This window comes from Argiope bruennichi, chromosome X1, assembly GCF_947563725.1.
Source record: "Argiope bruennichi chromosome X1, qqArgBrue1.1, whole genome shotgun sequence".
Classification (NCBI taxonomy): domain Eukaryota; kingdom Metazoa; phylum Arthropoda; class Arachnida; order Araneae; family Araneidae; genus Argiope; species Argiope bruennichi.
Window position 1 is genome coordinate 115,952,125 of NC_079162.1, and position 24,478 is coordinate 115,976,602.

The window sequence follows — 24,478 nt, forward strand, 5'->3', positions numbered from 1 at the left end:
ATGCGTTTCATATAGATAATACCATTACCATTAGTACATTAAATAAATAATCTGTAATAGATTCAGATTGTGTTCTATCTTGCTCTATTAAGGATTCAGCTGGCCTTGCTATATTTTGCAACCATTAATAATAATCTATCATAATTGATTGCATTTTTATTTCCTTTTAGAAAGCAAATAAAATTAACATAATAAATCAATTTTTCGAATATTGTAATAGTATAATTCACATGTATTTCAGTTTTATAAATCAGTAGCTTTCTCTCCTTTTCATACATCAAATTAATTCTCAAAACTGAAATAAAGCTGACTTTTTCTTATTCAGGCAACAAAATCTGAAACAAAATTACAATAAATGTCTTTTAGATTTTACATTAGTAGATATATGCAAAAATGAATTACAAAAAAAATGTTTAATAAAAAAAGCTACAGAAAAGTAATATCATTTCTTTCCTTTTAAGTTTTTTTCTGATGAAATTTAATCTCCTATGTTTCTCAAAAAGTTTTTTTTTTGTCTACATTGTTATTACATTGGAAAGTAATAGCAATTATGTAAATATGTACAGAAGAAAAAGTCTCCTTTTCGCAACAAATTTCAGCAATTTTGCATATTTTCTTCTCATTTAGGGGAAAATATTTAAATTTTCTTGAATTACTTTTCCCTCAGGAGCCTATAATTCTTTTGCGTCATAAAATACGTTAGGGTTTGCTTTTGCGCATGTTGCTTATTTCAGTTTGTATAGTAAAAAATCTTCCTCGTGGAAATTTATTTTTACTTCTTCGTTGAATATTTTTAAATTTTTGTTTGCCAATCCCTAAAGATTTTGCTATTTCACTTTGTATCCACTTATATCTTCTTGTGTATTATGCCCATTTTTAATATACGTACCTACTTTGTAATCCACTGTGTATTTCATTGCATATTATAAATGGATTTTATCTTTTAGTGGTTTATAAATAGAAAACTCATAAACGAAGTGCTAGTCTTTTTATGCAAAAGACGATTACAATTTATGTGTCTGAAAGTGTGTTTGCACAAATTTAAGAGTGTGTATTTCTAGAAAACTAAAACTTCTTCTTTATGCAGATAATTTGCATAAAGAGGATGCCTGTGATATACATTTTTATAAATGAAATAAAAAAATATTGCTTGAAGTTTCATCAAGTATTTTTAGTAAATTTGTAAATAGTAAATGATTGACGTCCGATGAATCTACAGCTGATTGAAACGATTTATTGATGTTATTCTAGCAATGTCTGTACTACTTGTTATATAAACTATTATGAAATCATTGAAATTTTTTTTTTTTTTTTGGATTCTTGAAAGATTCAATTTTCCCCATAAGAATTAATTGGGAGGAATTTTTTAATATTTTTTGATGGTTTAAAACAGTGGTTCTCAACCTTTTTTTTTCTCCCGTACGATTTTATTAATCTTTTCATTTTATTTTTGAACCCCACCCCCCTATTGTCATATTCCTCAACAATCCTTCCCCATACCAAAAAATTATATTTATAATGTTAAAGGTTTGAATTAGTTTAAGAGCGTAACGATTTGAATTAATATCATTTGTCAGAATAACTTTTAATTTTACATTTTGTTTCATTTCTTATATTAGTATTAATTCAAAATCAAAACAGACGGTAACAGGATTGAAATAATCTCAACTTAAATGAGATTAACTATTCATTTTTATAATCAATTATTCAAATGGATTTTAACTTTATTTAGTTATATAAACGTCCCGTTTTAAAGCAATACGGGGACTATTTTGGGACGGATCTCGTAATTTTGAACCGCGGTCAGACGACGAGGGCGGCACCTGTGCTAGTACCCCCCGCCCCTCTCCAGGCTTCCGCACCACACCAGCGGGAGGACGTTTGGCCCGACGGATATAGCGTGCACCAGACCCGCTTACACGACGATTCTTCAGTGGAATTGAGTCTCGCGCTTGAAGCCCGCCGGTTCGAGGCCATGACCTTACCACCAGGTGACCGCGGTCCCTTGTATTTATGTGGAAGAGAGCTTCAATGCAATCCATCCATGAGCTTGTTCCATGAAGCCGATGTTTATAAAATCGGATTCAATGAAAAAATAAAGATATAATCTGAAATTTGGATCTGCGTCAAGGTTTCTACGATATTTTTTTTATTAATAAATGCATAAAACGAAATTTTCTTTTCACAAATTGTGCGTTCGTGAAATGCATTAAATAATTTATTGTTTTAACACTACGTTCTCTTATTTCTTTTTTATTCCCTCGGATTTGTATAATTTACACTTTTCATATGAATTTAGGTAAAAAAAAAATCTATAACTTTTTCTTTTATTTTAATTGTTATGTTTTGCGCTTTCCGCTATTATCAACATTACTTTTCCATTCCCATGGATATATCAAGAATATTACGTATTGGGAACCTCTAGATAGTGCTCGTATGCAAAATAATCAATAAATTCTAATTATCGAATATAGAAAATTTTTACCAAACGATTAATCTATTTATATCGAGCATTATATTTCTTTAATATTGTCTTCTTTTATTTTTCAATTCCCTCATCTAAAGTTAATGACTTTTTTTGCCAAAAAAATAAATTAATTAATTAAAAATTAAAATAATCATCTCGAAGTATAGAATCAATTTCTCTGCAACGTTCAAGAGCCTTTCTTTCATTGAAAGAAACAAAATATCAGATACATAATAATATGGGGGAAAAAGAAGAGAAATAATCTTTGAGATTTTAATTGTGCGGGGAAAAATGTGGCTTTTAAATTTTGAACAAAATTTAAAACCTTAATCTTCTTAGATGATAATCTCAAAAAAACAATTAATTCGAGTAGTATTAAATTTCAGTTTGATTTAAAATAACAAATTAAAAATTGAGAATAAACCTTCAATATTTCAATCGCGATACAAATCCAAGTTCTCCTACTGTTGATATGATTTAATAGGATATTAAACTTGCAATTTTCTTTAATTTTCAGATCTGATAATTTTCCAAGCAGCGAGACTTAGGTAATTCGGATTTCAACAACGAAATAAATTGGAGAATCCAATATTCTTTGTAAATTGCTTAAAATCATTCAGTAAATAATTTCAAGATTATTTCTTTATTAAGTTCCAAAATAAGTTTGGTTTCTTTTGAGTTTGAAATTAAAAGAATCTTTTAAGAGTTAAAATGAAAAATCATAATCCGAAATATTGTGGCAAAAAAGTACTTAACTTATGTATAAATTACTTATTTATAACTTATGTATAAATTACATAATAGGTGATAAATATATTTATTTAAAAAAATTTCAGGAAACTAATAATGCATAAGTTGCAATAAAATATTCGGTGAAAAAATGTGAAAAGATTATTGTGCACATCTTTATCGCTCGATTTATAAAGTTTCTGATAGCGAATGAAAAGGTCTATGACTATTTTTCTTGTTGTTGTTAAACAGTGGCAAAAATTTAAAATGAACCAAAGTTGTATTATATCTCTACCATTATGCTTTGCACAAAATTATAGTCCTGGACTCGCAACGTCCTTGTGAATAAAATCACAATACTTTGCGCACAAAAGAGAATCTTCACATGACATGAAAGATCCTGTTACAATTGTTGAAGAAGTTGAGAACAGTTCTAATAATAGAAAAGAGTTGTAAAAAGTTGAACAACGCTTCTTTAATTTTTTTCATGGCATGTCAAATATTGCTACTGAGAATCCAAAGAGGATAAATCGTTCTATGTCTGAGTCATACAGAATGCTCTTATAACTTAACTACCATTTTTCCACTCATCTACTTTGAACACTTTTTAAAATATGACAGGTGGTAATTCAGGGAAATGCAATTAATTGTGCATCATTACATCTGCCACTACACTGGAAATCGACTTTTTGTATTTTAATTTTACAATCTTACACAATCTTAAGCTTACAAAAGCACCAGGATAATTTTAATTTTTGTATGTAGTTTGACATTTTTGATTCCTTAAAGTGATATTTAAGCAGACATTGACTCTGCAAGTGAAATACAGATACTTTTACTGAGCTGTCTAATTGTTTATGTTCATTTTTATTGCCTTCTTCTTTAAAGACAGAAAGAAAAACTGTAGCGTGAATAAATGTTTCATGTAAAGTAAAAAAGTAACATTTTCATGAACTAACAAGTCTGTACTGAAACCAACGATTAGAACTCATCCTCTTAGTTAGTAATTCCCAATTTTATCTGATAAATGGACTGAAATAGCGATCTGGTAAAAAAACTATTTTTCATACTGTTTTACTGCTCGCTGAGTCGTAGTCATAGAAGTCATTAGTCACTTTGTTTGTTAAAATGTTTGTGTGACAAGAATATTTTATTAAGTATGGATAATTGTATTATCAATTATTTTTTATTCCTTTTTCTTTAAAGACACAAAGAAAAACTTTGGAATGAATAAATATTTCATGTCTTGTAAAAAAGTAACATTTTCACGAAGATAACAAGCCAGTACTTAAACCAAAGATTAGAATTCACTCTCTTTGTGAGTCATTCCCAATTTTATCTGATAAATTTACCAAAAGAGGGATCTGGTAGAAAAACTATTTTTCATACTGTTTTACTGCTCGTTGAGTCTTAGTCATTGAAGTATGTAACTTATTTTGTTTAAAATGCTTGTATAATAAGAATATTATATTGTATATGAATAGATGAACCAGGAGATCGTATAAGAATTTAGACAAAGTAACCTTTTCAGAAATATATTACTTAACTCAAACAACATAAAATAAAAAAGTTAAATGGAGTATACTCTTTATTCATCTGAACATTACTGTTGAAAAGCTGTCAAAGAAATTTATTTAAAATTCTTTATTTTGGAGGGAAAAAAAATCGTTGAAACCCATAAAAACATTTATTAAGTGAGAGATGTCTCATTTTCTCGAAATTTGAGATTTTATTCATTTTCATTGTTATTTCTGAAAATGTTTCTAGTTCAAAGGAAAAAAAAAATTCATTTTTTTAGTAGATTTCCAAATAAAATGTTTTTCAGTATTCTTTTAATTTTATAAACATTTCTAATTCTCATAATAAAATATAGAACTATTTCAATTATTTGGACATTTTTTTCCTATTTTTCTTACTTTTACCCAAAAAGATAATAAAGAAGAAAGCCGCGCAAGAGTTTTCGCGTCCGTGGGTTGTACGTCCCCACATGGGACTACGACGCGCAGCTTAGGAATTCCTACTTTAACAGAAGCATCTCTAACTTGCTATTCAAGTACGATAGCGGGGATTCCCGAGTACATTTAGGGAGCGTAAATGCTGCTTTACGGCATTACGCCCTCTTGAGCCTCCGGGGGATTGATTATTGGAAGCAACTTTCTCCCCTAAGAATATTCCAGAATTCGCTGATCTAAAAGTGGAGAAATATTGCGTTTTTTTAACCACATTTCTATATCATGGAAGCAGCATTTGGTAATAGCGTATGTAAATTTTTATTGTGAAAACATTTTTTTTTTAATTTAAACTAAAGCACATTAAAAAGTTACACACAAATTATAAAAACTTTCCCTTTGGTGAATTACTATTCTTTAATTACCAAGGTTCTTTCTTTTCTCGTTAATTTAAACATGTAATCGCTTTCTATTTTATCACACTATATATGGTCTTACATTTCAGATTGAATATTTTTTTAAAAGGTTGAAAAAAGTTTAAAAAAAATTAGAATATTTTTTTAAATTCGCGCTTTTATTCTTTCATTTATTTCATATAAAGTGTCTTCTTGTATCTAAAATTTCTTAAATTAAGTTACCTATTTTTAAAATGGTTATTAGATTTTCTTAAAGTTTTTGAAAAAAATGTATATAAAGCAAATATATAGACGATAAAGGCATATAAAAACGGGTTTTATAATACTACGCTGCTGTTTCACAGCGTAAATAAATTACTATAAGTTAACTTTAAAAATAGCAAGTAACTCTTTTGAAATAATATTTTTTAGGAATTTAGCAATTTTGAAACTACTTAAAGTTTTGCGCCTTACGTTGGGGCATTTGTTAACATTCAACAAAGCTGCTTTTTAAAAATGAAATGTAGTAAATATAAGAAGTATAAACCCCGCCCCTTTCGAACTCAGTGTTTGCAACATCAAAGTCTCTATTTTCGCTGTTTATTCATTCTTTATTATTTCGCTTCTTTATTCATTTTACATCCAATTTAAGCATAATCATTTTTTTTTTACAACTTAAAGATAGACAGTTTGTCCATAGATCTGTTTTGGAAAAACTTGATTGGATTTCATATATTTGCTTCAAAATGGAAAAAAAAAACATTGTTAGTTATATATTATTAACTATTAATAATTTTTTCGTGAAAAGTATAAAAAGATCCTTGGCAAATTTAAGAAAAATCACTCATCACTTTCGAGTTTACAACGTGTCATTCTCAAAGTCAGTGCTTTCACTACTTTCATTATACAAACAATTTATGCGTGTTAATTTTTGTACCTTCTTATTTCAAAATACTAAAAAACTACCAATATTGATAATTTATTAACCACTAATAAACTTTCTCTTTAAAAATGCATTGTGGTCAGTGGCAAGTTTAAGAACCACAAACCGCCCCTTTCGAGTTTACGATTTGACATTCTCAAAGCCACAATTCTCGCTACTTTTTTTCACTCTATGAACAATTCATATACTCTCAGTCCCCCACTAATGACAGATACACCTCCCCCCCATCAATTTTGAAAGAATAGCTAACAATTCACGCCCCTGCTTAAAAATACCAACAAATTGCCATCATCTGTCAATTAACCGCAAATAAATTTTCTTTTTATAAGTGGAACGCTTTCGGTGATAAATTTCAGAACTTTAACCCGCCTTTTTTTAAGTTTTTAGCCTTAAGAAAGCCACTGCTGCGCCACTGTGTAATCGCTCCAACTTGGCGAGTGTTGGTTGGCGCGATTCCGAAGCAACCCTGCTACCGCTACTTCGCTGTGCCGGTCTCACTTGCCGCGATGTCCGAGTCTATCGCGGGTTACGGAACGCGGTGTCTATTTATCCTGCCAAAAAAGAAGCAACAAGAAACGGTTCCCGCGAAACTAGTTTTGAAATTTTCTTTCCTCTGAAAGGCAAGGTCGGCAAAATAACGTTTTGCTCCAAGACGTAGGCGTGTCCAGAGAGAAGCTTGCTGTTCTTATTTTTACTTACACGAGGAGCGCTCGTCATTTAGTTTACTCCAAGACCGCGAACCTCACACTGCCTCCGCGAAACCAAAACTTTGCCTGCAAAGGATTTTTTCTGCCTTCAATGTGACGTTCCGGTAAGTTGCTGTTTACGATAATCGTACGCGCATCGGACAATACGTCGGTCAATTATCTATACACACTAACGGAGGATGTAAACAGTGCTCTAAGTAGAGGGAGGAGATGTTTATACTGTATCGTTTTGCGCTCTTTTGGAAGTACGAATTTATTTTTGCTTTTGGCGGGAAAGGGTTAAGATGTTAGAATTTTCTTTTTTTCCTTTTGACAGACTAGGTTAATAAGGTGAAAAGTTTCGTAGAGTTTTGGTAGGGTCCGATATGAGGAGGAAAATTAAAACTTTTTGTCAAAAAAATTATTTCACGCGATTCAAGTTTTATGTTTAGTTTATGTCATGATAATATTGAGAAAGTAAAGACTTTGGAAAAATAAATTAAGATAAATAAAAAAAAATAATAATTAATTTTGATAAATAGAAAGTTTAAAAATAGGTTTCGGAAACTTAAGAATATTTTTTGATGAAAATTAGAAAAAGAGTTTTCATTATCCGAAAAGGTAAGAATAAATTTATTGCATAAGCGAAGACGCTTGACGCGTTAAATATTTTTAATTATGTTAAAAAAGTCAAAAAATTTTTAGACTCGGACAAAAAAAAGACGATTAGAGTAATTTCTCTAATTTTCATATACAAGAAAATAAAAAAGAAATAGATTGTGATGAATAACAACTTAAAAGGTCATGAAAATATCAAAGTATAGAATATTTATTAATAAGAAATAGCAACAAAAAAATCAGTAATCGAAAAGGTAAAAATTAATGAAGAATTAGATGTTAAAAAGAATTTTTACTGCGTATTAGAGAACAGTTAGAAAGATATATTTTCTTTGAACATAGTCAAGAAAAGGTTAAAGATGATGACAGATAAGTCAAAAGTTTCTTCCAAAAAGTTTTGAATCGAATTTTTAAAGAAGTATTTTTAACTCTTCCAAAGTTCTGTTTCAGTTTTTGATGAATTGAATTGTTTTATTTCGGGATTTAAATTTTTCTTAAAAATATAAAAGCAGACAAAAAATTTTAGATGATACAGACGAGTTTAGATAAATTATTAATATTCTAGTTTATAAGAAACAGTGAATAAAAATGAATTTAAAATGCAGGAATATCGTGATTTAGGGGGGAAAAAAGAATACTTTCTCAGCATGTATTAGAAATAGCTATTGTTCAAATAAATTTTGAAAAACTAAAAAATACCAGTGCTAAGTTTAAATACTTGAAAAAATTATTTCTCTTTTCTATCAGTTATTTCATTTTGAATTTGTCGATGATTTAGATAAAAAAAAAAGTATTTTTAATAGAAAAAAAAATGCAGATTATCTTTGGGCTGAAAAAAATTTAATTGGAGAAGATAAATTGAAATTTAATTTGTTCTGAAGATTTTATCCCGCCGAAACAAAAATAAATTCATTAAATAATATAAACTTATTTTTGTAAGTCGATATATATAATAATAGTATAATAAATATAGTCGACCTATAATAATATAGGTCTAGTTTTGAATGACACGCACTTAGAATTAGTTAAATCAAATAAAATTAGTACAGCTAACAAAAATAAAAATTTAAAAATATAATTCTAGTCTTTTTCATAAAATGGAACTATTTTTTAAAGTTGATAAAAGTCTTATTTTCACACAATTTTTCAAAAAGTGAATTACCAGAAATGGAGCAATATTATTTTATGTTGTTTATTGAATTGTTAATTTATGTGTGTTTTTAACAATGTGTTCTTAACATGCTTCAGAATTATCTTTAGTGAATAATTTTTCATTTCGCTGTCATGTTTTGACTTAGTCTTATCCTACTGTTTTAGAATGTTGTTCAAATGACATTTTATTCTTTTTATATGAATACTTGTATTAAACTATCTAAATTTTATAAACGATAATTGATTTGGCACTGAATGGAAGAGCAATTATTTTCCATTTTTATGTCTAATTTAATCTGTTAATAACTTAGCAAAGTAAATTTTTCTTGAGTATAACAATTTTTCCAATGAAACTATACAATGTCACTAAGCAAAGTGTATAAAATTATTATTTAACTGCGTTGTATATAATCTTTGATAATCTTTGTTTATTTAATGGAGCAATAAATTTGTGACTTTTAACAGCATTACATTTATTCAATAAAGTTGAAGACAGTTTTTTGATTTTTTTAATAATATAGCATAAACAGCGTTTCGATTTTATGATACTACAATAAAGATATACAAGCGATGATGTTTAATTAATTTTCTTGAATTAATTTCTAAATATCATTCAAGATATACACGTTTTAAAAATGAATATTAGGCATAATTTTAATTTTACTTAAAAGAAAAAGAATTTTAAGAGAATCTTTGCGAATTACTGTTCAATAATTAGTTTTTCTCTCATTAGTCTTATATTATTTTATATAAATTAATGTTCTAAAAGCAGTTTGTTTTGAAATTGATACTAATTTTTTATAAAAATTAATGCTTTAAATCCTTTTAATTAATACTTATAAATGGTTTTGACAGTTCTTGAATTAAAATCAACCGATAAATCAGAAACTTGTTTAAATTATTACTCGATCCGTGTAATATGTGTCCGTTCTTTATTTTTAATTAGATAATTTGTCCTAATATTCCTTTTAAATATCTGGTTCGATTTATTTATTAAGATATTTTAACTGTGCTTCTTCAAATATAAATAAAAAATAATCCTTGAAATATTGTTTATATTTTGTCAATATACTATTATTTTATGCCTTTATTAATTCATTATATGCTTTTATTTATTTTCAAAGCGCTTCAAATCATATCATTCCTTTTTCTTGTACTAATATCCTTGTTATGCATAATACGTTAAGTAATTTAGTGTTTGCACCCAATTATGTAATTTCCTCCTATTTTATTGTGTTTAAAAACCATATTTATCTCAAATGTGTACAATTTCCCCCCGTATTATACAACTACAAAATTGTACGCATTTGAATTATTCTGATTTATTAAATAACATGATAGTGCCATGGCATCTTTTCTCAATGCCATTATCTATGACTTTGTTATATCATATGGAATGACGATGTTTGACAAATATCATTTCGTTTATACATCGGAGCAATGATATTACGCATATCACCACAATGTGATAGAATTAATGGTTTCATAGTACAAAATTTAAAATAGGACGGCAAGCTATTTAACAGTTTTTTGTCAGGTAATTCAGTAATATAATTTAAGAATTGCTTGAGCTAAGCAAGAACTTTCTGTAAAAGTTTGCTAAATTTTTCGATGAAATAAATAAATATATCAACTTACAATCTTATAGAAGATGTATGATAATTTTTAATTCGATTTTATTTTAAGATTATTCCTATTAAAGAAAATATTTTGATTCGGATTATTTCTAATTAAACCACGCTCGTATTGATATTATATTGATTTGAAGAAAACATTTAGCTTTGATTTTTTTACATTCTACTGCTGGAAGTACAATTCATTTTATATTACTTATTATAAAATAATCTTGCATATTTTAGAACCCTTCTAATAAATATTGTCTTATGAGCCGCGTATTAATTATTTGTGATACATTTATATTATTTATTATAAGATAATCTTGCATATTTTAGAGCCCTTCTAATAAATATTGTCTTATGAGACGCAGATTAATTATTTGTGATACATTTATATTATTTATTATAAGATAATCTTGCATATTTTAGTGCCCTTCTAATAAATATTGTCTTAGGAGGCACAGATTAATTATGTGTGATACATTTATATTATTTATTATAAGATAATCTTGCATATTTTAGTGCCTTTCTAATAAATAATGTCTTAGGAGGCACAGATTAATTATTTGTGATACATTGTTAGAAAGCATCTATGTGAGAAATAAACTCTATGATAAGGGAGAATTTAATATTGCTATCAACTTTTTATTGACATTCCTCGAAAACAATATCAGTAATTTATCTGAAATTTTAAATTATTGATTGGTTGGTTATCCTTTTAAAACACAAGAGCCAATATTGTCCAAGCTGTGTTATGAAATTTTAAGGAAAGACTTCAATCTCTATTAGCCATAACATTCTATGGCGAAATGTCATAGCTGTTTCGGTTAGTAGCCTAACCCGAAGTGGTATTTGATAGCGCCAAAGTTATGAATTTTTGAATTAAGAAAATAATGATAACATTCTGTGGCGAAATGTCATGGCTATACAGTGACAAATTTAGGAATTTCGAATTAAGAAAATAGTTATGGCATTCTATGACGAAATGTCAGACTGTTTCAGTTAGTAGCCTAACCCAAAATGGTATTTGATGTTCAGTGCCAAATTTATGAATTTTCGAATTAAGAAAATAGCCATAACATTCTCTGGTGAACTGTCATGGCTGCTCAGTGCCAAATTTATGAATTTTCTAATTAAGAAAATAGAGATAACATTCTATTTCGAAATGTCATGGCTACTCCTTGCCAAATTTATGAAATTTCGAATTAAGAAAATAGCTATAACATTCTATGGCGAAATGTCATGGCTGTTTCGGTTTGTAGCCTAACCCGAAATGGTATTTGATGTTTGGTGCTAGATTTATGAATTTTAGAATCAAGAAAATAATCTTTTATTTATTTATAACTCCAATTCTGAATATCGGATGAAATTATTTTAGAAAGAAACGATTAAAACGCCATCTATGGATCTATGTATCTAAAACTGAATATTAGTTTGTCGGCTTGAGCCTTATGCAATTCCACATTCCTTGATGGATTCAAATGAAATTTGATACACTTGTTTTTTTAGCGCCTGGAAGGGTTGAAAAGTTTCTACGCACCCCAAAAGGTGGTGATGGAAGGGTTTAAAGATTTTTCCTTTGTACACCATAATTTCGAAAGAAATCACTTCAAAAAATATTTTTTTAACCATCTCAAAATTTTAAAATTTAACTTTATAGTGGTATCAGTTTCATTGTCATTCTATTTTCCTATGATCTTAAATCAATTTTTCAAGGGTAATTTAAATTTTATTTGCAAAAATAACATTTTTTTTCCAGCACGAAGTAGTATGTGTGTTTTGATTTTCCTTATATAGAATTACATCAAAAATAGCTGCCTTTGGCGACCAGCTTGATCGCCTAGATTAGTGATTTGTTAGGCTGTTAAAGGAATTTTATGAAATGCATCTTTTTTAATTTTTACCTGACTAATATGACTGAAAGACATTATTGTAATGGAATCAATCTACTATAGATTACTATAGTGCAAATTAGAAAGTGAATATGCAACGAAATAAAAATAGAAGTGAAAATCTTATTTCGGAGTAAAATCCACCCCCCCCCCAAAAAAAAAAGCAATTTTTGAAATATTAATTCTAACATTAGCAAAAGCACGCACTCGATGGATGAGTTTGAATTTCGTCATAACATTAAAAACAGGCTGTGTACCAAATTATATTTAAAAAATTATATGCAGGTAAAATTGATATCATTACAAAGATAATTTTTTGACTTTTAGTATAATGCAAAAACTAGTTTTGTTAAAAAAAATAGTTTTGGAAGATTCGAATATCCATTTTTACAGGCAAATAGCATCGATTATTGATCTAGGATCGGTTAAGCCAATTTTAAAGCTTAATTAAACTTTCTTTGGTACCTATTTCTATAATTTTAATTTATTTTATACTTTTGTCCCTCTGACTGAATGCGGTTTTTGGTGACATGATGAAACATGTTATTCTCTCCGTATAATTCATAATAATATTTTGCAGCGGCATTAATTAGCTAAGAGATGCTTGAATTAAATGCAACTGTAAAAACGTTTAACGAAGAATCTGAAACGTTCGTATGACGGTTTGTTTGCATTTAACTGTTGTCATTCGACAATAAGAAATGACAGCGATTTTTCTATCACATACGTTAGCGCTTTATATATATATATATATATATATATATATATATATATATATATATATATATATATATAATGTAAAATACAATTTTTTGAAGCAGAGTAGTGACCGAAGAGAGAGGAGGCACTTGAATTTTTAAACTTCGCTTTATTCCATCCCGGGAGGCATAATTTATGTACAATCAAAAAGCCACGAGATACGTCAATCTACATCACAACACAAAAACGAAAACAGAAAATAGCAACAGAAATATTTTTCCTGGTGATTATATATATATGCCATGAGATTCTGTTAGGGATTTCTTTACACGTGTCTATTTAGGTAAGGGTAAAATAGGTATTTTTTAAAAGAATTTGTTTAGGTTGATAGATTTTTATCCCTTCACTTGGAGCGTGGGAACTTGCCGATTTCAGCAATTTTACAGAGATGTGCAGCATTCATAAAATAAAAAAGGTGGAATGGGATCAGGAAATAAGAGAACATTTTAGAATGAAGTTAATACGAGTTAAATTAAGATAAAAAATTAGGAAATTAATTAGGATTTAATTTAGATTTAGAGATGTAATTATATATATATATATATATATATATATATATATATATATATATATATATATATATATATATATATATATATATATATATATAAATAAGAATTTATTTGCTGTGATTAGCTCAAATTCATAACCATAACGTTTATCTCGAATACATCAAAATTTTTTTTAAGTGAATGTTTTATTTTCACAAGGACTGTATTACTAACATCTAACTGAAAAAAGCATGACAAACAAAAATTTTTTTCGTGTCTCTTCTTTTATTACGGTAAAAAGTAAGCTTATATTTTCCTCTTAGCAAAGCTGAACGAAAAATCGTTATTTTCATTACTTACGATCATAAATGCTGTTATTCATTTGACGTATGATTCAGAATCGTATTATCAGTCGAGGAACTCAGTTATGGATGAACGGTGTCTTTCAAAGTTCCCAGCTGTCAATAATAGTTAAATTCATTAGTCCCTTTCTATACTGCGTCATTTCAGTGAAAATGATATTATCCGGTTAAAAGAAAATGTCTGGTATATATAAACCAAATAATTAGCGATAGTTAGTATCTCTTGTCAGTTTACAGAAGATCGGTAATTGACATACGCCTTCATTTCTTTATATACAAACCTATTTATGTGATAAAAAAAGAAGAAGAAAAATGAAATCGTTTTTTGTTTGAAGTATTGACATTTAATCTAGATTCTCATTAGAGTTAAATTCAAGTAAATGAAAGCCCTCATTAATGATCTTACCCGTTTGTGAAAAAAATCAAACTGAAATTTGTTGATGTGTTCATGAAAGTTTAATGAACGGACGCTTCGTATTGAAAGAAGCTTTATAAATGATGAATACACGCAGATTGCTTACAGATTCTAATGTTTGATTAAAGGTACTAGGTTTTTTTTTCTTTCTTTGAAACGTCAAGTCAATTATGTTAATGTTTTTTTTTTTTTTTTTTTTTTCCGTTTTAAAAATTTGTTCAGTCAGTTTTCGACATATTCCAGAAATATTTGTTTTGGAATATGTTCAGAAAACTGAATTAAATGTCCATTAATAAGTTATTTACAGATTCAATACTAAAATACATGGTAAGGGGGGGGATCTGTTTTTTTTTCTCCCATTTTGCCGTTTGGCATTTTGCCTATCTCTTACTTAGGCTTCATTACTTATTTTTTTCTTCATAAAAACTATTCGATAAGGACAAAATAAAATTTGTGAACTTTAAAAATTGTAGCTTCGTAGATTAAGCTTCGATAAAATTGCAGTAGTAGATTGTGCTTCATACCAGGTATTTTTTTTATTATTATTATTAGCCCCATAATAATAGTCCCACTGAGTAGTTTTTTCACTTTAAAATGGTCAGTCCCACTTTTACGATTTTAATCACATCTCGAAACTCACATAAGTGTGCTACGTCCATCTCTTAATTAAATGCGAAATCAATAAGAACATTTTATAATATAATATAAAGTAAAAATTCGTTTCCAAAATTACTGTATAAAAAATCATTAAATGATTTATTGAAATATACTAAAAAGACTGTATTAATTAAAGGATGAAGTTTTTGTTCGTGGGGTTTATATCAATGACATGTAATTATTACTCGCATTTGTCATTGATATTTATTTAATCAGTGCCTAGATTTTTTTTATCTCGCATGCCTTACATCCCCATTTTTTTTTTTTTTACTTTTTTTTTTTTAGATAATATTGTTAGCTAAAAATAGCCCGTTCTAACATTAAAATCGGTTAAAAATTTTAAGTAGCTACAATATTTATATCTGATAAACAATATTTTTTAGTTTCATGAGAATATTAGAATATGACGAAACTTAGAATTTCTGTTTAAATTTACTTTCAGCGCAGATGAATTCTCAAATCTTGAATCGATTAGAGCCCACAGTATCGAAAAATATCTGGTCATATAGCTATATTTTAGTATAATTAATAGCCGCTGTCGCAAAGTATCGATTTTGAAACCCACTGAAATATCTGCAATGCAAATGACCTTGATTAGCATCAAATAGGTCTGGTTTAGTGTCCTCTTGCCGATATGAAGCAGGAATTGGCGACTTAGGTGCCATCTTTTTCATGACCACGATTCAAAATTACTTATCCCGAAACTGCTCTTGTGTAGCTTTGAAATGGGACGTTAAACTAACTAAACTAAATTCCATCAGATATCAGTCGGAAGGCGCGTACACCCCCGGGGGGGGATACAACCTGAATGAGATATCTGTTATATTTGCGGATCTAGCCCACCTTAAACTGTCCGTGATTAAATGTGCCCCCGCAGTTGTAATGTGGAAATTTGGACGGAAGGTGTACCGGCTTAGGTGCCGTCCTCTTCATTTACCTAAGGCTGAAAATTATAAGGCTTGCTCCGAAAAGCGACATTAATCTAACTAAACTAAACTAAATTTTTGAATTGAAGGTTAAGAAGATATTTTAGAGTCCTTTATTAATAATATTATTTCCATTGTGTCGTAAAAAGCGATGTCATCGATGTACAACTGATTCATGAATAATAAAAGTACTTTCGTTGTTGCATACTTCATGGATATTATCCAATAAAGACTGTATCATTACGGGGAAAAATAAATGGGTAAATATAAATAACATAATGAAAAAAAAGCAACGAAATATGTGTTTGTAAAAAAAAGAAAAACTCGTGTTTTCTAAATTGGTTCGCCTTGGTCTCCCTTATGAAAAAAAAAAAAAAAAAAAAAACTCCCCACAGACTTAACACAGCTTTATTTGCATGAAGAACACCGTGACTTTTCAAAAACACAATTGACAAATCTTTTTTGACATTCTGGAGATTAGGTTGAGGCGGTTATTACCGTTATGAAAGGGTTGTAATATAGACGTGCAACCCACAATCTGTCTGTCCGTGTGGGAAAATAAATTCATACCGAACTTACATTAAAATACTTTGAACGCTGCCAAGTTTCTTATACACGGAAAGAGCCGAAAAAAATTCACCCTGACCAAAAAAAAAAAAAAAAAAAGCAACCCAAAAAATAACCCATGAAGGAAACTGACTCCGTGCAAATCGAAACGTCGGAAAAGTAATTTAAATTAAAAATCAAAAAATAAATAAATAAAATTTACGAATTCTGCAAGGCTTTTTTTTTTTTTTTAAATCCCGTTGTCTCACTTATTTAGAAATGTAGGATGTCAGGAAACTGGCGAGGAAGGGGACATGAAGAAAGAAAAACCTATCTTTTCCAAGTAGAAAATGATAGGGTGTTTTCCGAGTGCTAGCAATGAAGAACTTGCGTTTTGTTGTTGAAAAGCGGTAGCGTCCTACCACAACAACGATTGAATTATGCGCCTTTGTTTCCTCAAAACGTAATACTTATCACCGTTTTCTTTTGTTGATGTTGTTGTTGTCTCTATTTAGTTCTTTACTTTCTCCTTATTAGATTTGTGACCTGGCGTGGTATTTCTTCTTCAAGGCCATCCGTGGAGGAAAGGGAAACGTTCTTATCATTTCTGGAGCTCTGGGCTCATGACCTTTTATTATTTCACTTATTAAGAGCTTTTTATAATTTACTTTCCCCTCCGGTAACTCATCAACCTCGCGAATGCATTTCAGACAAAGGAAAAAAACCTCTCGGAGTGAACAAATTTAGTAAAGATATTTTCATTTTTTCCACGGGCTCTATTAGGCATAACTATGCCTGAGAAAACGTAGCATGTTGCCATCTTTTTTAATTTTTGGGAGAAACAAAAGCTAATCTAGAATATACCTATAACATTGTAGCGGTATTTGACTTTGTGATAAAAAAAAAAAAAGCAATAGCAATATGTATACATAAAACGAAATGGTTGAATTTTTTTCCTTGCCCATTAACCTATTCACTGCCAGAGAAATGTACATGCGCTTAATTTTTAAAATTTACAGGCGATATTTTAAAATACAGATCGTAACCGTAGATATAAAATAGCAAATTTCTAACATATCTGAACTTTTTTCTTCTCATATTCCTATCGAATATACAACACACATTTCTTCTGTATTATTTCCGGGAAATAAGTAGATAAAAATCATATTAATATTAAACAGTTCTTTATCAGTCCGCAGACAATTAAGCTAATTTTATATAATTTTTACATCTTAATTCTTTCGAAAACTTTTACTTCTTTAGCTGTGTTCTGATGAGAGCAAACGATATTTTCAAAAAAAAAAAAAAAAAAAATCGTGATTAGAATGAAAATTTTGTAAACTATACTTATATCTTAGCTGCGCTGTTTACGACTTTTACTTATATATTTAGAAATTTTATAAATGTTGCGTAAAATCTTGTGATGGAATACATTTCTGAACATGTCCTTTCCTGATTAAGAAATTATTTAATTTATTCAAAACTCATATTTTTAAAACTAAAAATCTATATAACAATCCAACATAATCTGATCGTGAAAACATTGCAGTTTATCAATTATCGATCGGATTTTTTTTAACGTTTTATTCATGTCAAAAAATAAAAATATAGGAAACCATAAAATCTTATTTTTAAACTTCGAAATTATTCATCGAGTTAGTTCTTTTCTCATTGATTTTCCAATTGATTCTCCAGAAGTCAGGATAAAACTAGTTTTATCTAATTTCACCCCGCCTAAGTTTGTTTTTGGTCTGATCATCTGACCATTGTTTCTGGTCGGGAAATGCATCGCCGTCAGCCTTCACATATCTTCAAATCAGGATGTCAATCCAACATAATCTCTCAATGAATGAAGTTTACTTTTGAAGAATAACACTTCAAAAGTAAACGTCTTCTTTGATCGACTTAAGCGCGAACCTGTTTTCTGGTTTTCTTCCTAACCAACTAACCTATAACAGTTACCAACTGGTTTACATTTCAACTTGCTTTTATGTTGGTAATCAGGAAGAAGTCAGGGGAAATCGAAACTGCTTCATTTGAAGCAAAGTTTCTATATCATTAACTCAATATGCATTAGTTTTTTTTTTTTTTTTTTTTTAACTTAGCTTACATTAGACCTCAACTAGAAGAGCGTTAAAAACTCAGGTGATTGAATAGCCTTTGTTAGAGATTTCTGAATAGGAATTTGTGTTGATTGAAGTTTCAATGCTGCTAAGGATGTAGCTAAAACCGAATAAAATTCTTTTGCGAGGCAATCAGGTTTGATCTATTATTTATATGAGTTTCGTTATAAAATTTTCACAACAGTAAATAAAGATTTTTTTTTTTTTTTTTTTTTTTTTTTTGAGATCAAAAATTATTCCTTGCAAATGCTCTCACATTTACTTTGTGTATCTTTGTAAAACGTTTTTAACCAATTTTTTTTAGTTTTTAAAAATACTTGCTGTACTTTTTAGCTATTTAAAATTAGAAAAAAAAAATAGTGTCTTTTTAATACAAAAAATTATCCCAGCCTTTATAAGATCTTTGTCTTGAAAATGTATCCTATGTTTAGGAAGTTATATTTTTATTTCTAAAGCTTAGTTCGTCTGGCTTAATTAACGTATTATATCTCTACCGTAGTATTTCATCATTAAATGCTGTATCGGTGCTTACGAAATACTTATTTCAGAGCAAACGTAAATGTTTAGTTAATAATCAAAACATTTAGAATCAGTTTCTGTTTAGTTGGCAATTAAATTTCTGTGGTAATTTAATTTAATTAAAAAATAAGGTTGAGGAAATTTTGAAAAAAAAATTATTTTAAAATATTTAATATTTTTTTAAAATCTTTTTTAACATCAACTCCTGGCAAGGTCAATCGGCCTACTTAAGCACACCACAGGATTTTAATGCATGTATTTTTAACAGAAATTCCTTTTTTTCTTCCCTTTGTATCTTAGGGTCATATATGAATTCTTAAAAAATATATTTTTGGATGGATTAATATGATGGTGTTATTCCGAAATCCTTTTTGGCCGCATTTCTTCATAAAAGATGAGGAAAGGGGGGGGGAAGACTTTTGTTGTTGTTGTTCTTTGCATAATTGACTACAAGTTGTTTTTAAAAATCATATTTTACACTCATTTAAATGAGCTATGGGATAAAAAAAATGTTTTTTTCTGTTCCCATTTATGCTGTTTGTAATGCATACTTTAATATTTTAGTCTTTTAGACATTGAGAAATTTTGTTATTATCATAGACATTAAGCGATTAAAGTTTTAAGTCATGTCACGATCACGATTTTCATATGAACTGTATCACAGAAAACATACCTTAACCCTTTAAAGGGCCATTTTTTTCTAGTCATATTATGTTTAAATATTTTTAGGCTTGAAATTAGAATAAGAAAAGGGATTCATTTAGCTTATTAGATAAATTTAATTTGATTAATTAATTAATTTGGTTAATTAATAATTAAGTAAAAATCAAGACACATCATTTTGTCTGAGATAAAGAACTGAAGCATCTAAGTTTCTGATTTACTAAAAAAAATTATTAGAACTTATGCCAACCTACATAATTTCATACAAAGATTGATAAATTTGGTGAGAAGCATACTTCCCACGGCCCTAGAAAGGGTTAAAACATAAATAATTATTTATGTTTTAACCCTTTATACACAATTAAATTAAATAATAGTCCATTTTAATCTCTTAAAAATTCGCATATGAATTGAAATCTTCAATACCGATGAGTACAGAATTTCTTTATTAACGCTTTTGGGTCAATCCTTACCATGAACCCATTCTGTGCCGCTGTATTAAGTAACTTATGTATCACCAGCATACCCGCACTGTATTGCTTGACATTTTTCTCTGCAAAATATACACAGTTATGATAATACGCTTCCCATTTATTATCAAGCCTTGATTTATGTTAGACATTAAACCGAAGTGGTGTAAGATCTTCAATCCGATTGTTTTGCAATCGCTGGGTAAATTAGGTTAAAGGAAATCATCTGCTTCCAAGAAAAGAGGAAAGAGTAAGCCAATTGATTTCTATCGTAATTCTCCTTCCTCTGATTCTACTCTCTAATGCAACAGAAATATTATTGCAACACTTGTTATTAAAGTGTCACTGCAGCCAGTGGAATGTACGAACGAGATATGATAGAAGCAGAGAATGTATATTAATCGGAAAACGCTGTAATTATTTCGTTGGGCAATTTATTAAAACATCAATTAAATGTCATTATAAGAACAAGCGACATGTGATTTATTATCTGGTATAAGAAAGGAGAAATAACTCTCGGTCATCACAATAATTACTCAAGTGATTCGGGTTTCGGAAGAAATCTTTATTAGAATTTGTAAACAAAGTTTAAACCAGAAATAGTTTTGTTCTTTCAGGTCATGTTTTTGATTTAGTACAAGAAATATATTTATTTATTTCATAGCGTTGCTGTTATATTCAGATTATGTCTAAGAGATTTATTTGTTATTTTTATTATGGTGTTAAAGAGTTTTATTTATTTATAATTGTTATGGTGCTCTAGATTTTCATTCATTTATAACTGTTAGGATTTTTTTCCCCTGTAGAAATACTACTTGGGTAGAGTTAGATATTAAGTAATATTCCTACAGGGTCGATTGCCTAAAGAAAAACTACTTCCTACAATAGTTGTCGTAGCGCCTCGGGAAAATTTTCGACTAGAATAATTTTGATTGAATCCGAATTGCCGCGTGATAGCTGTAGGATATTTCGTAGCTGGACCACTCAGCTCATAAAGCGTGAAAATAGTAGAATTTCAAATTTTCACTTCCCTATTACTCCCCTGCGAATGAAAATCGAAAGATATTCAAATTTGTTGCCTCTTAACTTCCATCATCATAATAATAATAATAAAATATTCAGAAACCTTTTCAATAGCTGCAATTCCTTAGACATGTGAAGAAGAAGTTAGAACCTTAGAAGCCTTCAATCTCCATCTCCAATTGCTTTTTAACCTAAGTTTCTGACATCTTGTGAGATTCTCATTAAATGAATTATTTTCCATCTCCGTAGATGCAACTCTCATGAAAATAGAGAAGGAAATGTTACAGGGAAGTGAAATTTTCTTTATATTTCCAAACATAAGAAATTTAACTCCGCTTTCCGGCATTTTGATAGGATTTTTTTTTTATTTCAATGAAATTATTATAACTTTTTATAATTATTACAAAAATATCAATGCGTTTCAACAGGTATACGTTTTTAAGGTATTTGTGCACTTTTAAAATAAAAATAGTGCAACAGGAAAAATAACTTTTTTTGTGTGTGTTAAAATATACTACAGAATTTTTAATTCATACATCAGAAATAGAAAAAAATGAAAGAATTGTTTTCTTAAAGCAGTAGGATTAGTTCTGTATTTATTTATTGAAGTAACACCTATTTTCTACGTTTTTAATACGTTACACTACGTTTTTAAATAAAGTGAAACAAATTATTCATGGTATGTATTTCCGTTTGAAACTGACTAACTTAGTAGAGTCAACAACTGTTTAAAAAAAACGTTTTATTACATTATAACCCTTTATTACATACAAAAAAAAATTGCAACAATTATTTTCATTTCGAGCACATTGTTAAAACTACAAAACTTTCCTTTGATACTTATTGTGATCGATTTCTTTGCATTTTTGTTAATCACTTTGCAAATGCAAAAAAGAAGAAAGCAAAGATTGACGCTTCAACACTCAAAATGATTGAAGTCATACATAATTTATTGCTTTAGAAAGGCGCAATACATTTTCATAATTCGCAATTTATTTATGACTATTAATTATTTAATTACCTTTGCATGCCATCGGATGGAGTATCCATATTAATGCTGAATGTCTAAATAACGCTTATTGAAATATTTTAATTAAAATAAAATAAATAATATTAAATAAATTAAAATATACTTAATTTAATTGAAAGATGTTACTAATTGCTGGTGCTGCTTTTGGCGGATGCTTTTTTTCTTTTTTAATTTTTTTATTCTAAAAATAAGCTACTCATTAAATAAGTTGCGATTTTTCATGTTGTTTTTGTGTTCATGATTTCATAAGTCATGCTTTCATAAGTCAGTTGTTTCATGGGCATAAGTTCAATAATTGCATGTATTTTTAGAAAACATAAGCGTAGGAGCTTTTTGAATCAATATATTTTATTTAAAATGCATGCGTATGTGCAGGATTTAACGAACCTGCTAAATTGATCAACATTTCTTGAAAGTTTATTATACTAATGAAATTTATTATTCGAAATATCACATTCCAAAAAGATGCTTCATAATTTGTGTCGTATATTTTTAACTGTAAACAATGTCTAATTTCCTATAGTTAATTCCCACTTTTTTAGAAACTTTTCCATCTTAGTAATTTGCACAGCAGAATCTTAATCAAGACCCAGAGAAGTGGCGCGATTAATTTTAATTATCCGAATTAAAATTGATCTAACCCATTACCCATTTGGACGTACAGAAGATTCGGATAATTGGTAAAGCTCAGATATTTAGTAACAAAAGCATCGGAAAAACAACTTTAATTCCTCAAATGAAGCTTAGCAAACATAAAGTACAGAAAACTTCAAATAATGCAAGATAAAATGAAAACGAAACCACAAATTAAATAATGTATGGAGATTCATGAAATTAAATGTGAATCTTCATTTTCCAAAACTGATTCGGATAGTTGTACTTTGAATTATCGGAGCCTTATTATACTTCTATGATTCTATTCTTAATGGGAAGGAAAGAAAGATTTCCAGATAGGGGCAGATCCTTTTTTTTGTTTGGTCACAAAACATTTATAATTTTGAAAATTCAGCATGATATTATATGACTTTTACGTCTTTTATACTAATTATTTTGGGAAAGTATAACAATAAAAATAATTAAAATATTTAAATTGCTGATTTTCGATTTAAATAAAGAAACTAAGAAATGAGAAATCCCCCTGCATCATCGGGAGAGGCTTTTACTAAGGCGTTTCCGAACACTCCTTATTGTTATAAAACCGACACTCCTTGTATGCTTTTAATTAAATAACAAAAGACCGTCTTTCATTTTAGCGTAATGCTATGCGTGGGCTAACATTTACCTTAGGTAAGTCTGTTTATCTCTTTGTTGAAATATTCCTGACAATGAGATACAATTTTTATTATTATATCTGTCTTTATTTCTAAAACATGAGGATTTCGCAATCTGGTTTACTATTTAAAATTACACAGTTTAATTTTATTTCTAAAGTTGAACTTCGAATATCTCCCTGTATTCATAAAGTTATGTATTAGGTGCTTGCATGTATTTTAATTGCATGTATGAATGGGGTCTTTGCAGACTGAAAACTCAATAATACTAAATGGAAAACTTTCAAAATAATAACAATAAAGTAACAGTAAATTGGGAAAACCCAAAACCATTGTAATATACATTGTATGTTTACCCATAGATGTCGCTGATTAAAAACACCTTATAAATATGAGAATGACATATTATTTTCCTTACAAAAATTAAAGTCTTAATATTAGAAATCTTCATTTCAAGAGCACAGATGCATGTTCAAGAATATTCACATGGAACTTTGAATGTATTATTCAGATAAAATACTGTTAGATTCATTCGAGTCCGCCAACTTTAACGATCAACTTGCACATTTCGAGAAAGGGGAAGAAAAGGTGGAAAGTCGAAATATAAAACGAAAGTCTTCTTGGATAACAAAATCGAGAAACGAATAAAGCACGAGTATCTCTTCCCTCCTTTTCCTACTCTTCCCTTCAATGGAGAAAGCTGATTCCTGCTGACGCGAAAAAAGAAAACAAACACATTGACATCAAAATCCGCTTCTCGATTCCTAAGCTCTGTC

The 24,478-nt window shown here is 28.9% G+C and overlaps 1 protein-coding gene across 4 annotated transcripts in view; it reads left to right on the forward strand.

Annotated features, from left to right (window-relative positions):
- The first annotated feature begins 6,968 nt into the window (after positions 1–6,968).
- Positions 6,969–24,478, forward strand: part of LOC129958304 (solute carrier organic anion transporter family member 74D-like) — a 165,487-nt gene continuing 147,977 nt past the window's right edge. For all 4 annotated transcript variants that reach the window (XM_056070692.1, XM_056070695.1, XM_056070694.1 and 1 more), the window contains exon 1: positions 6,969–7,294. The gene's annotated coding sequence lies outside the window, so the exon portion shown is untranslated. The remainder of the gene's footprint in view (positions 7,295–24,478) is intronic.